Raw genomic sequence first — 13,403 nt, forward strand, 5'->3', positions numbered from 1 at the left:
GCGGAGGCTACTTGGTGACTTTTGCTCTCCTCAGAAAATTCCGTCAAGCTGCTTGAATATCCTTGTAACATAAATTGAATGTCCGTTTCCTCATATTGTTTTCAGCAACTGTGCCGGTTTCAAGACATCCTCCCTGACTCCCCGTGTCACTTGGCCTATGCCAGTGGCTTCATCCTCTACAGCAGCAATATAATACTATTTTTAACAAATCCTATTAAAATTTTAAAATGGCAAGTTTAGGGAAACATATAGTATCAGTGGGCTATTTTATGCCCATCTAAAATGAATCACCATGTTTTTCTTACAACAACTAGGTTTAGTGTAAGTGTGGTAGTAAGGACAATCACCGTAACGTCTTTGACTAGTAATCAAAATGCCCTATGTTCCGGGTTCGATCCCAATTACTGCTTAAATTCTGAATAAAAATCAACGGGAACGGCGGTCAAAGACTTACAGTGTAAGGGGTCATTATTTTTGTACTGACGGTCATGTCAAAGGGCGCGAAACTGCACACCAAGGTTTGGAGCACGCTCTTACCTTTGGGACGATAGACTGCCCCCTAAAAGACGAAATAAGCAACGATGGTAAAGGGATGAGGATGTAGAAGTTGACGGTGGAAACCACTGCATTAAGAAAACGTAACGTACACTGATCAGCCAGAACAATAAACAATATGACCACAATTACTTAATACCTGGTATGTCTACCTTCGGCGCATATATCAGTGGCGACACATCGTGGCGTGGAGACAATGAGGCCTTGGTAGGTGGCTGGAGGAACCCTGTATCACATCTACAAGCACAAGTCACTTAATTCCCATAAATTCCGGGTAGGGGGGTGGTGAGCCACCGTCAGTTACACAACAGATGTATTCGATCGGGTTCAGAGCTGGCGAGCAGGGGAGCCAGCACATCAATTCTAACTCGTCGCTGTGTTCCTCGAACAACTCCATCGTATACCTGGCATTATGACATGGTGCATTATCTTTTCGAAAAAAGCCACTGCCGTCGGGACACATGATCTTTATGAATGAGTGTACGTGGTCTGCATCAAGTTTACCATACTCCTTGGCGATTTTCGTGCCTTGCTCGAGCTCCATAGGAACCATGGATGCCCGTGTGAATGTTCCCCAGAGCATAACAGAGCAGCCGCTAGCTCGTCTCCTTCCCGCAGTATGGGTGTTCAGGAGCTGCTCCCCTGGAGGAAGACGTATTCACGCCCTTCCATCGGCATGATGAAGAAAGTATCGGGATTCATCAGACCACGCAACGCTTTGCCACTGCTCCAGCGTTCAGTGCCGACGGTCACGTGCCCCTTTCGGTCGCAGTTGCCAATGTCGTGGTGTTAACATTGGCACATGCATGAGTCGTCAGCTGCGGAGGCCCATCTTTAGAAGTGTTCAGTGAACTGGTGGTGTTCAGACACACTTGTACTCTACCCAGCACTAAATTCTGATGTCAATTCCGCTACAGTTCGCCTCCTGTCCTGTTCGACCAGTCTACCCAGCTTACAAAATGCGATATATGTCATGAGGGGTGGCCACCCAACCCCACGGCGTCTGGATGTGGTTGCACCTTGGTCTCGCCACGTGTTGAAGATACTCACCACAGCACTCCTCGAACATTCGAAAAGTTGTGCAGTTACCGAAATCTTCGTGTTGAGCCACTGAGCCATCATTATCTGCCCTCGGTCAAACTCAGTTAGATCGCAAGCCGTTCACATTCTACACACGGACAGCACGCTCACTTATAATGTATACACCGTGCGTGTGTCTTACTATAGTCGTTCCTCGCAGATGACGCTGCTGTCACTTGGACGGGTTTATATGGATGGTAGGTTGGTGGTCTTAATGTCCTGGCTGCTCAGTGTGTATGCACAGTACATGTGGCTGGTGTCTGGACCTGGTCGCATAGCTTAACGTGAAGCGCGCTGTCTCGAGAGAGTGGAATTAACAGTCGTAAGCTACGAGGTAGTACACCGGCCCAACTCAGTGTAGATCAGAGAAGGTTTCACACGCTTATTTAGGTAACTGCTGGGGTCCCAAATTTTCGCCGAAGAGAATGCGGTACAGTTAAAATACGTAACTCGTAGACTCGTAGAAAAGACGAAGAAAGCAAAATATAGCAAAGGAAAAGACAGTATCCAATTTGAACTTCCGGGAAAACGCTGTCATGGCGGAGCTGACCATCATAAAAAGTTTGTATAACCTGTGGAAGGGCAACATTTTACGTGTCGGAAGGTGGAATGTCAGGTGTCCAATGTGACAAGGAAACTAGATAATTTGAAAGTGGTGTAGATATTGTGCGAGTCAGTGAAATTAAATGGAAAGAAGATATAGATTGCTAGAGAGATGAATACAGGGTAATATCAACAGCAGCAGAAAATGGTGTACTGAGAGTAGGATTCGTCATGGGCAGGATGGTAGTGCAGAGACTTTGTTGCTGTGAACAGTTCTGTTATAGGATTGCTCCCATCAGAATCAATGGCAAATCAACGCCAACAGTAGTAGTTCAGGTCCGCATGTCGATCTCACAAGCAGAACATGAAGAAGTAGAGAAAGTATGCGAGGATATTGAACATGCAATTAACTACATACAGGGAGGCGAAAATTTGGCAAACATGGATGACTGGAACGCCAAGCTAGGGGAAAGAATAGACGAAGTTACGGGAGAACATACGTTCGGTAATGGGACAGCGAGAGAAGAGAGTCTAACTGATTTATGGAATAAGTTTAAGCTAGTAAAAGCGGATACACAATTCAAAGATTTATGACGAACAGATACACTTGGAGAAATTATGGCGACACGCAAAGATTTCAGATGGACTGTATAATGGTCAGATAGAAATTCTGAAATTAGGTCTAGATTGTAAGACATACCCAGGACAGGACGGACATTCAGATCATAATTTACTAATGATGAAAAGTAAGCTGAAGATTAAAAAAATCGTCAGGAAGACTAAGTATGGGAAGAACCAGGATATTAAAAAACTGGAAAATGCTGTGGCATGTGAAGTTCTCTAAGACTGTAAATATTGCAATAGCTAGTTCAGTTGAACATAAAAGGACACCTCTAAAAAGACAATAACAGGAGTTGTACAGACCAAGGTAATAGTGTACAAAACGTACAGACGAAACTATTCTTCGCTTGGTGTGTCGCTGCGAAGTAACGCAGAACTGAAAGGATTACGCGATGACATGATCGTTAATGAGACATTATTCAAAGACAATAACTACACAGAAATCGCCGCCATTGATGATGGTCGCCTGGGAATTAGAGAAGGCAGAACATTGTTCTTAATAGTGTGTTCGAGCACCACGGACGGCATTATGCCCCCATGGCGGCCACAAGGTTGGTAATCAGTTCTTTAGGGCGTTCCATACCTCCACTAGCGCAGTGGACAACTGCTGGAAGATAGTTGGCGCATGTGAGCGTGCTGCAATATGTTTACGCAACGCATTCCACACGTGCTCGGTGGGATTTAAGTCGGGAGCACGGGCAGGCCAGCCCGTACACCGAATACTCACTCGTTCCAAGAGCTCCTGCAGCTGCGCTGTTAGATGCGGTCACGCATTGTCAGACATAAAATCAAGTCATGACCTAATACACCCCTGAAAAGACGTGCAAGGGGAAGGAGTACAGCATCACAGTAACGTTGACCAGTGGGTGTACCGTGTTCAGAGATCTGGAGGTCAGTACGCCCACGCAACATGAAGCCTCCCCATGCCATAACATCTGTCACTCCAAAACTATGGCTTTCGATCATGTTCCTGGATGCATTATGTGTTGCTGCCTCTCACCATAGGGGTGGTCCAGTCCCTGTGATCTTGGCACCATCGCAAACGGCGCCGCAAATGTGCGGTTGTCAACGGAACACAACGTACTGGTCGTCGGGGAAAGAGACCACTCCCAAGCAGTTACGGCGCCACTGAGGGACGTGAGATTCTGTACCTTGCAGTCCTGTTAATTGTGGTTGCAACTGCACCCGCTGTTTGACATTGGTCACTTCTCACCTCTTGCACAGCGTAGCGGTCATCTGCAGCTGTATGTCGCCGCCGTAAGCCACCTGCTCTTCTTCGGGCAGCTGTGCCTGTGGTTCGGACGTTCCCATGCACGTGAAAAAATGCTGTGAGCAATATCAAACTCCTGCGCCACATTCATCGCACTTCGTCCTACTTCCTGATTGCCAATTATTCTTCTCCATGTAAAGTCATCCTAACGTTGTCTCTGGGGCATGAAGAACATCACAGTGCACCGTAACTGCTCGCTCATTAACACACACTAGGGCAACTACCTCGCGTAGCGAGACGAGCCCCACATGGCACAGCCGCATTAGTCCCGCTGACCTCACGCCGTGTGACGTCCAGCTTTCTGTGTACCACTGGGAGCCTCTGGCAACATGTTCCTTCCATTTCATTGTTTTCCGAAGGCTACTTTTTATGTTACTTTATCATCTCATCCTTAGGTTTTGCAGAGCAGTACAGGTACAAGGAAAGTAACTGCGACGAAAACTTGGGAAACAGAAGTAATATTTCAACCGATTGACCAACAAGAAATTATAAAAATGTTCAGGAAAAGAAATGAATGCAATATAAGTCATTATGGAACAAAATAAACAGCAAGAACAGGGAAGCCAATGTGTAATGGCTGCAAGAAAAATGTGGCAAAATCGAAGAAGAAAAGGTCCTCGGAAAAACTGATTCGGCACACACAAAAGTAAAACCGACGACACTAAAAGCAAACCTGTCAACATTAAAGGGTGAAGAGAAATTTCACCGCAGAAGAGGCAGCGAACAAATGAAAGGAGGTCATAGAAGCCTCTACGAGGAGGATGAATTGTCTAATAACGTGATGTAATAAGATGTGGGAGTCGATATGGAGGACAGGGGAGGGCTTCTGGATTACAGTCAGATTTTAAGAGAGCATTGCGATCAAATAAGGTGCATGGGATACATGGCATTCCTTCGGAATTTCTAAAATGTTTCAGGAAAGTGGCAGCCAAATCGTTCAAGTTGCTGACAAGAGTAGTCCAATATAGAGAAGAATAGAAATGAAATTTGAGGATATGTTAGGTGACCATTAGTTTGACTTCAGAAAAAACAGGCAACAGAGAAGTACAGTGAGGTGATTAAAGTCATGAGACAGTGATAAGCACACATACAGATGGCGGTAGCATCGCATTCACAAGGTGTAAAATGGCAGTTCACCGGCAGAGCTGTCATTTGCATCGCGTATCTTATCGTGTCGTATCAGTCGCTGAAATGGACAGCCGCGAAGAGAAACGTGCGAGCGCATACTAGCGATGCAGCATACAAGCGCTGCACGCGCAGTCAGCGGCCTCATCTGGCACCCTACTTGCCCTACTTGTAACGAACCACGCTATGGTAACGGACGTGATGGACACGGCTATTGGCCTTGTAAAGACCACGCTGTCTGTTCCGCTCCCTGAACCTGAAGACGAGAGCACCTCCGTGCCTTAGCCCCTCGGAAAAAGTAGAAGTAACAAGAGAACAGCACCTGTTACGAATTACGCCGTTTGCAGTTCGCCCAACGGAAAAACGGCAAAACCAAATGACGCATCTCATGTTGACGGCTTCGTTTCGGCCCGCAGCATTGTCAGAAGAATGCAGCTCAACACGTCAACGCCACTAGACGTCACAAACACGTTCGACATGCTCACTGAAGCGTCATAAGAACTATCTCGAGCTCCAGCGCTAAGAAGGACCTTTTCAACTACATCTACATCTGCATTTATACTCCGCAAGCCACCCAACGGTGTGTGGCGGAGGGCACTTTACATGGCACTGTCATTGCCTCCCTTTCCTGTTGCAGTCGCGTATGGTTCGCGGGAAGAACGACTGGCGGAAAGCGTCCGTGCGCGCTCGAATCTCTAATTTTACATTCGTGATCTCCTCCGGAGGTATAAATAGGGGGAAGCAGTATATTCGATACCTCTTCGAGAAACGCATTCTCTCGAAACCCGCACAGCAAGCTACACCGCGATGCAGAGCGCCTCTCTTGCAGAGTCTGACACTTGAGTTTGCTTAACATCTCCGTAACACTGTAACGCTTACTACATAACCCTGTAACGAAACGCGTAGCTCTTCTTTGGAACTTCTCTATCTCCCCTGTCAACCCAACCTGATACGTATCCCACACTGATGAGCAATACTCAAGTATAGGTCGAAAGAGTGTTTTGTAAGCCACCCCCTTTGTTGATGGACTACATTTTCAAAGGACTCTCCCTATGAATCTCATCCTGGCACCCGTCTTACCAACAATTAATTTTATATGATAATTCCACTTCAAATCGTTCCGTAGGCATACTCCCAGATATTTTACAGAAGTACCTGCTACCAGTGTTTGTTCCGCTATCATATAATCATACAATAAAGGATCCTTCTTTCTATGTATTCGCAATACATTACATTTGTCTGTGTTAAGGGTCAGTTGCCACTCCCTGCACCAAGTGTCTATCCGCTGTAGATCTTCCTGCGTTTCGCTGCAATTTTCTAATGCTGCAACTTCTCTGTATACTACAGCTTCATCCGCGAAAAGCCGCATGGAACTTCCGACACTATCTACTAGGTCATTTATATATATTGTGAAAAGCAATGGTCCCATAACACTCCCCTGTGGCACGCCAAAGGTTACTTTAACATCTGCAGACGTCTCTCCATTGAGAACAACATACTGTGTTCTGTTTGCTAAAAACTCTTCAATCCAACCACACAGCTGCTCTGATATTCCGTAGGCTGTTACTTTGTTTATCAGGTGACAGTACGGAACTGTATCGAACGCCTTCCGGAAGTCAAGGAAAATGGCATCTAACTTGGAGGCTGTATCTAATATTTTCTGCGTCTCATGAACAAATAAAGGGGGTTGGTCTCACACGATCGCTGTTTCCGGAATCCATGTTGATTCGTACATAATAGATTCTGGGTTTCCAAAAACGACATGATACTCGAGCAAAAAACATGTTCTAAAATTCTACAACAGATCGACGTCAGAGATATAGGTCTATAGTTTTGCGCATCTGCTCGACGACCCCTCTTGAAAACTGGAACTACCTGTGCTCTTTTCCAATCATTTGGAACCTTTCGTTCCTCTAGAGACTTGCAGTACACGGCTGTTAGAAGGGGGGCAAGTTCTTTCGCGTACTCTGTGTAGAATCTAATTGTTATCCCGTCAGAGCCAGTGGACTTCCTTCTGTTGAGTGATTTCAGTTGCTTTTCTATTCCTTGGACACTTATTTCTATGTCAGTTCTATGTCAGCCATTTTTTCGTTCGTGCGAGGATATAGAGAAGAAACTGCAGTGCCGTGAAACAGCTTTGGAGAAAGGTGTTTAGTATTTCAGCTTTACGCGTGTCATCCTCTGTTTCAATGCCATTATCATCGCAGAGTGTCTGGATATGCTGTTTCGATCCACTTACTGATTTAACGTAAGACCAGAACTTCTTGGATTTTCTGTCAAGTCGGTACATAGAATTTTACTTTCGAATTCACTGAACGCTTCACGCATAGCCCTCATTACGCAGACTCTGACATCGACTTCCGCAGTGATGGGGTGAGGAGCCTTTCCGATACGGCAGTGAGGCAGGGCAGAATGAGGTTGACCCATAGACGGCTGTTGTGCAGGAATGGCAATCGCAGGTGATGGTGTAACCTTCGACGCAGCCGGAGCAGTATCTTTAGATGCTGATGTCAGGGAGTTGTCCTCCTGGTAGCTACCGCAGCAAAAGTGACACCAGTTTCTGTACTGATCGGCATACAGGGAAATGCACCAACTCTTGCGCAGGTGGACAACAGTAGTATATAACGAGAAGGTGGCTGGGCGTGATTTGTGCAAGGTCACACATCGTACAACCGACGATTACCGCAGAGTCACTCAGGAAGCACCTGACAGGGGCATTCGTTTCTACACACACACACACACACACACACACACACACACACACACACCCTCCAGAGCAAACAAGGTCCTGAAACTCGTCATCCGTGACCTTCCTTTCAACATGGAAGCAGATCTTTGCATCAAGAGCACGCCGCCCTGGATTTCCACTTTCTGACAGTAGTGAAGAAGAAATTGCCGAAATCGAGAGAAGACATGCCACTCTTCCTGGTTACTTGTTCCAACACAGTTCAAAACCGTGAGTTGTACGAACTGAATCGCATAGCTGATGTCACCGTGCTGAATGAAGACCTCCGTTCCAAGAGGGGTCTGGTGCAGTGTTGGTGCTGACAAGGCATAAATCACGTTGGACGACATTACTCCATGCCGGACATGTGTATAAAATGCTCCAGCAACCACGCTGAACGGGCCTGCACTCGTCTTCCCACCGGGAAACCAATATTCGAGTTCTGTGGCGTCGATCATGTGAACAGCTACCGCGGTTGTGACGTGTGGAAGCGCGCAACCGCTCGTCAATGTGAAAAAAACTTCAGCGCTACGTCCAAAGAAGCCGGCAACGACATGAACTGGTATCACTTTTGCTGCGGTAGCTACCAGAAGGACAACTCTCTGACGTCAGCATCTGAAGATACTGCTCCGGCTGCGTCGAAGGTCACTCCATCACCTGCGATTGCCATTCCTGCACAACGGCCGTCTGTGGATCAACCCCATTCTGCACTGCCTCATTGCCGTATCGGACAGGCTCCGCACCCCATCCTTGCGGATGTCGACTCATCGCTGAGAGGCAGACGACACCTTCCCTCGGTTAGCAGCCGCCTATGCACTCTCACAACGAGACAGCTGCTGGCTCCAACTCCAGTGCCGAGGCCACGCGTGCTGCTTCGAATGCTGACCTCACCAGTCTCATTTCGCAGCTCACGGCCCTCAAGTTCAGAGCGACGAAGCTGACTGAGGCCGCAGCGACTCACCGCTGCAGTGCCGATGGCCGCGCCGGCCGCTACCGGCAGCAATCACCCACATCCGCAGCGTTAGAGGACTGACGATAGTCGCGTTTAATGCCAACGGCATACGCAATCAAGCTGGATAACTCCGTCAATTTCTCCATGATGTAGCTGTTGACGTTTGCTAAATCTGTCGACGTCAGATCAGCGATTTTCATCTATTTCCGCACGGTTCGGCTGACAGCAGGCTGAAGAACTGAAGTCTACGTCCGTAACGACACGCGTCACTATCCGATTGAACCCCCACCACTGGCGTCGCTGGAAGCCACTGGTGTGCTCTTCCATACCTTGGCGGGCCAAAATCCCATTTTTTTTGCGGTATACAGACCCCCATCCCGGCCCTGCAACCTGCGGACATTGAGGCCCTGTTCTCCCTGAGAGGCGAGGTCATTGTTACGGGGGACTAGTACTGCAAACGCGTTGCCTCCCGCTCCAGGATCACATCGCCGGACACCGCCTTGTCACTGCTGTTGAGTCATTCCTGTCCCCTGCCGCCAGACATCCTAGCCGCCATAAAGGAAAAAATATGATGTGCAGGGAATGGCAGAGGACGAGAAACGCAGGCAGTTAGTGCCTCCTTAATTGGACGCGTCTTGACATCAAGATCGCCATTGAAAACCATGGCAATCAGGACTGGACCAAAAAGCTTGCCACTCTCTGTCTCAGCCGGCCGGAGTGGCCGTGCGGTTCTAGGCGCTTCAGTCTGGAACCGCGTGGCCGATACGGTCGCAAGTTCGAATCCTGCCTCGGGCATGGATGTGTGTGATGTCCTTAGGTTAGTTAGGTTTAAGTAGTCCTAAGTTCTAGGGGACTGATGACCACAGATGTTAAGTCCCATAGTGCTCAGAGCCTTTTGAACCATTTTTGAATCAGCCTGTCTGCGAACAGGACGCGAATGCCAATCCCCTATCCAAAGTCTCTGAAGTCGACTTCTCCCCAGACGAAGAGCCTGTAGACGCTGCTGATAATGACTTGGTAGTTGATAGGCTTCCCCGCTACTTCGTGGGATGAGATGACGAAATCGACGACACGTCGGCCGATGAGGTAGCTTCTCTCCTCCGTGACCTCAACCCCAAGAAGGCTACGGGTCCTGATGGAGTCTCAAATGCCCTTCTCACGAACATACCTCTGGTGGCCGCTACTCACCTCGCTGCCATCTTCAGGGAAATCCTTCGGACCTGCCGCTTCCCCCAGTCTTGGGAGCACGTGGAAATCGTGACGGTACCGAATTTGGGGAAGTATTTGCGCCACACGTAGAATTACTGGCCGATCAATCTTCTGCCGGAAATCTCTAAGGTGTTTGAGAGAGTTTATCTCTGGTTGATGCAGCGCCACCTCGACGTCGTAGACATGTAGCCCGAGGAGCACTTCCATTTCCGTAAGGGTAATTCGGCAGTTCACCAACCCCTCTGCCTCGTGGAAGAAGCGTTCACAACCCTGGAGCAGCGGCAGTACTTTGCCGCAGTGTTCATGGATACGTCATGTGCCATCGACAGCGTGTAGTATTGTGGCCTCTAGTTCAAACTTTTTGAACTTGTGGTACTAGTGTCACATGTTCGTCTCATCTGTTACTGCCTCCAGGGCCGGATATTACACGTGAGAGCTCCAAATAGGATGTCCACTGTTCGTCGCATTAGAGCAGGTGTGCGACAGGGCTCTGTTCTGGGAGCACTCCTGTGCTCATTATACACGGTGAGTCACCTAACGTTACCACTGGATATATTTCGTAAACCACATCAAATACTGACGAACCGATTCCACAGACCGAACGTGAGGAGAGGGGCTAGTATAATTGTTTAATACAAACCATACAAAAATGCACGGAAGTATGTTTTTTAACACAAACCTACGTTTTTTTAAATGGAACCACGTTAGTTTTGTAAGCACATCTGAACATATAAACAAATACGTAATCAGTGCCGTTTGTTGTATTGTAAAATGTTAATTACATCCGGAGATATTGTAACATAAATTTGACGCTTAAAACCTCAGACGTTCAGTTGCGTGTTGTAACAAACAAGGGGCACGGTCGGCGAGCAGCATCTGCAGGGACATGTTTACGATGACGACCGTGTTTACGAGTGTGGCTGTAGTGCACTGTTGTGGTTTGGTCTAGCTGTCGCAGGGTCCGCATGTAGCGCTTGCTGCTATTTTTATTCTGCATTCGTCTCCGCACGCAGACCAACTGTAGTACACCGTGTTCCCAGACGTCTGTGATAGTGTAGTGTTGTAGGAACTGTGACCATGGTGTATTCGAACTCTGAAAAGGCGGAGATGACACTCATCTATGGCGAGTGTCGACGAAATGCAGCTGAAGCCTGCAGGGTGTATGCAGAACGGTACCCGGACAGAGAGCATCCAACGTGCCGCACATTGCAAAACATCTACCGGCAACTGTATGCAACAGGTATGGTCGTAGCACGCAAACGGGTCCGTAACAGGCCCGTCACAGGAGAAGCGGGTGCAGTTGGTGTGTTAGCTGCTGTTGCCATGAACCCACACATGAGTACACGGGACATTGCGAGAGCCGGTGGACCGAGTCAAAGTAGTGTCATGCGCATACTGCATCGTCACCGCTTTCACCCGTTTCATGTGTCGCTACATCAGCAATTACATGGTGATGACTTTAATTATCGAGTGCAATTCTGTCAATAGCCATTAACAGAGAATGCGTTGCAGTTCTACCTGTTTACCGATGAAGCGGGTTTCACAAACCAAGGGGCAGTGAATCTACGGAACATGCATTACTTGTCCGTGGACAATCCTCGCTGGCTCAGACAGGTAGAGCGACAGCGACCGTGGACTGTAAATGTATGGTGCGGAATCATTGGCAACCACCTCATTGGTCCTCACTTCATTGCAGGGGCCCAAACAGCTGCAACATACATCGCGTTTCTACAGAACGATCTGCCAACGTTGCTCGAAAATGTCCCACTGGAAACGCGTCGACCTATGTGGTATCAGCATGATGGTGCACCTGCACATTCCGCAATTAACACTAGGCTGACCCTTGACAGGATGTTCGACGGGCGTTTCATAGGACGTGGAGGACGCATAAATTGGCCAGCCCTTTCTACTGATCTTACACCTCTGGACTTCTTTCTCTGGGGTACGTTAAAGGAGAATGTGTACCGTGATGTGCTTACAATCCCAGAGGATATGAAACAACGTATTTTGGCAGCCTGCGGCGACATTACACCAGATGTACTGCGGCGTGTACGACATTCATTACGCCAGAGATTGCAATTGTGTGCAGCAATTGATGGCCACCACATTGAACATCTATTGGCCTGACATGTCGGGACACACTCTATTCCACTCCGTAATTGAAAACGGAAACCACGTGTGTACGTGTACCTCACCCCTCATGGTAATGTACATGTGCATCAGTGAAAAAGACCAATAAAAAGGTGTTAGCATCTGGACGTAATGTGCTGTTCCAGTCTCTTCTGTACCTAAGGTCCATCACCGTTCCCTTTGGATCCCTACGTAATTCGGTGCTCTCCGATACACACGATCGAACAGCGGAGGAGTGGTACTCAAGCGTCAACTTTAGGTTACAATATCTCCGGATGTAATTAACATTTTACAATGCAACAAACGGCATTGATTACGTATTTGTTTATATGTTCAGATGTGCTAACAAAACTAACGGGGTTCCATTTAAAATAACGTAGGTTTGTGTTAAAAAACATACTTCCGTGCATTTTTTTATGGTTTGTATTAACCAGTTACACTAGCCTCTCTCCTCACGGTCGGTCTGTGGAATAGATTCGTCAGTATTTGATGTGGTTTACGAAATGTATCCAGCGGTAATGTTAGGTGACTCACCCTGTATACCTAAGACGTATCGAAGATCTATCGTGTGCAGCTCGCGCTCTACGCAGATGATAGGGCGCTGTACAGCAGAAGTTTTAACGCCCCTGTACTGCTCCGAAGATAAGTGCTCGTCGTTGATACCCTTACAGCCTGGCTGTCAAGTGGCGTCTCCAATTCAATGGCGCAAAAACGCAGTTCTTGCTGGTGACCAGGCGCCGTCTGAAAATTCGCACCCGACACGCACATGAAGACGCTACAGACCGCGCAGAATCGCACTCTTTGGCTGGCTCAACACCTGCCCTATGATTTTCTGGTTGCACCACCACATAACAGCAGAAGTTCCTCGACTTCGCGAGCGCATCCTCTACGAACGTTCTGGATGGTCCGGCGACAGCAAGGTACAGACGCTGTGCCACAAACTACCGCGCAGCGTCACCACATGGAGGCTGAATCTGCTCGCTACGTTGGTAGCAGCGAAGAACTGCTGAAAGGAAGACGAAAAGACGGTCCAGAATGAAAACGCCTGAAACGCCACAAGCATGGGAGGCAAAGTAAGTGTTTTATGCGAACTGCAACTGACATCGGAGGGACAAGTGTTCTACGTTAAGTTTCGAGAGCCGGAACTGTCATTAGTATTCAGGCGATTCATATGAAAAGGTTTTCGACATTAT

The sequence above is a fragment of the Schistocerca nitens genome, chromosome 4 (genome assembly GCF_023898315.1).
Source record: "Schistocerca nitens isolate TAMUIC-IGC-003100 chromosome 4, iqSchNite1.1, whole genome shotgun sequence".
In the NCBI taxonomy this organism is placed as follows: Eukaryota; Metazoa; Arthropoda; class Insecta; order Orthoptera; family Acrididae; genus Schistocerca; species Schistocerca nitens.